Source organism: Grammomys surdaster, unplaced genomic scaffold, assembly GCF_004785775.1.
Source record: "Grammomys surdaster isolate TR1022 unplaced genomic scaffold, NIH_TR_1.0 125612, whole genome shotgun sequence".
NCBI classification, from domain to species: domain Eukaryota; kingdom Metazoa; phylum Chordata; class Mammalia; order Rodentia; family Muridae; genus Grammomys; species Grammomys surdaster.
In genome coordinates this window covers 2,283,646-2,285,677 of record NW_021620455.1, presented here as the reverse complement: position 1 = coordinate 2,285,677, position 2,032 = coordinate 2,283,646, and positions in this window count along the sequence as shown.

The window sequence follows — 2,032 nt, the reverse complement described above, 5'->3', positions numbered from 1 at the left end:
GATTATGAAGATGCCCTGTGTCTTCATAGAACTTGGCTACATGAAAGAAAGCATTCCATAAAACACAAAATGGGTTTAAAATGCAAGCATATAAAAAGATTGCTTTCACCTTTTAGATGGCCTTTAACCAACACCTTGATATCTATATTGAAAATATTTTAAGTGTGTTAGGGCAAACGGAATGTATTTTTAGAGTAATGGGAATACATACTTTTAGGTGGAGAAAGGAGACACCAATGAGAAAGGGGAGAGCGTGTGACCTCTATGGAGTAGGATTACTACTGGAGAGGTTAGATGGGGATGTGTCTTTTGAACAGTGGAACACAATGTCTTTGACACATGAGTAATACAATGGCAACATGTACACTTGTTCATTCACTTTACAATAGTGAGAGATGAACTATGAATGTGTGCATAGCAGGAGATAGGTCTGAATTGAACACAAGAAAACATCAATGATTTTATAGTACATTTATAAAATATTTTGATCAAATCTATATCAACTACATTGAAAAATACAATATTCCATTTGAGTCCACTTAGAGGCAAGAACAGAGAAATCACTACAAATGTCTGAATCCTGGTAAGCATGGTCAGTAAAGGGATCAAGAGCTTGTTTCAGGGCTTTGGCATTGACAGTGAGGTGACAACCTGTAAGAGCCTGTAGTGCCATCTTGAACAAGGAGCTCCTGTCCTAGCAGACAGAGACACCATCAGGGCTCTTGCCTGTGAGCCCTGAAGTGCCCAGAACTGGAAAAAATAGTGAAATCAGACAGGTGCCCAGATCTAGGATTTCTAAGTCCAAATTGAGACTGGCTAATGAACTAGAGGGAGCTTTATTCTTGAAAAAACAACAGAAATCTAAAGATCATGACCATAAATCTGTGATGGGCAGAGGCTGGATTAGACACGGGACTTTCCGGTAGTCTCAGTGGCCTACACATTATCAGTCGGCTCCACAGAAACAGTACTAACTTCCCCCTGTGCACCTCATCAGGTAATAGTATTTGCTGTTCTCATCAGGATCAAACCGGACATTCCCTGCATAGTATAATGGAGGAGCCTCAGTATTTGTACTGGGTCCTACTCAACATTTATAGTTTATCATAGAACATAAGCCACAGAGAGAAATGTGGGAGATTCCTTTGGCAGACCATGACTCCATTTTACTTGGACTGTACAACTGGGGGCTTGCCATGTACTAGTGCATCCAGGAGCCAAATACACAAATTTGATTTTGGAATATTTCATGCATGACAGAGAGGCAAATAGCACTTCTGGAAAATGGTAAATCAACAGTCTCTTCACACACATTGTATTTGGCAAGCAATATTTTGATGTTTGTCATTCCTATTGGCCTAGCGGACAATATTATCATATTTAGATATGGTACTGTCATACAGAAGCAAAAACTAATGAATACATTTCCCAACTGTTCACCAATGCACACTGTGAAGTAGAGAAGTAGCTGCCTCTCCTTGAGCCCTCTTTCCTGTAATCTATCATGCTCTTTGGAATTTAACTTTGATTGCTTATATGCAATCATTTGTGCCTAAGAGGACACGAGAGAATCTAGTGTCCAGGTGGGGAGTTTGTGGGAGCAATTTCACAAAAGCCTCTCATGAGTATATGTAAACCAGATCTCAGCAAGGCTGACTTGAAAACCTCCAGAAGCTGAGCCTCAACCTGGAGCAAAGCAGCTGAGGAACCTCACCAGGGTTGTGAACTAGAGTGCCTGCAGACACCATGGTCAAGACAGCAAAAGCGGCACAGGAAGCATCTACACCTTCAGTTCTGTTACCACAGCCTCCCATTATTTGGCCATTTTTCTTGATACTTAATTTTAGACAGCTGTAATTGTTTCTTTATGTGACTTTCAGTCATTCCAGCCCCGATTTGAAGCAGATAGCACAAGACTAACTCCAGGTGGCTGGACTGATGTTTTCAACTCAAAGTGAAGAACATTTTCTGAACCCAGAATAGTGGACTTGGACAACAGGTAAGAAAATCTCTTCTGTGGCATTTTTTCCAC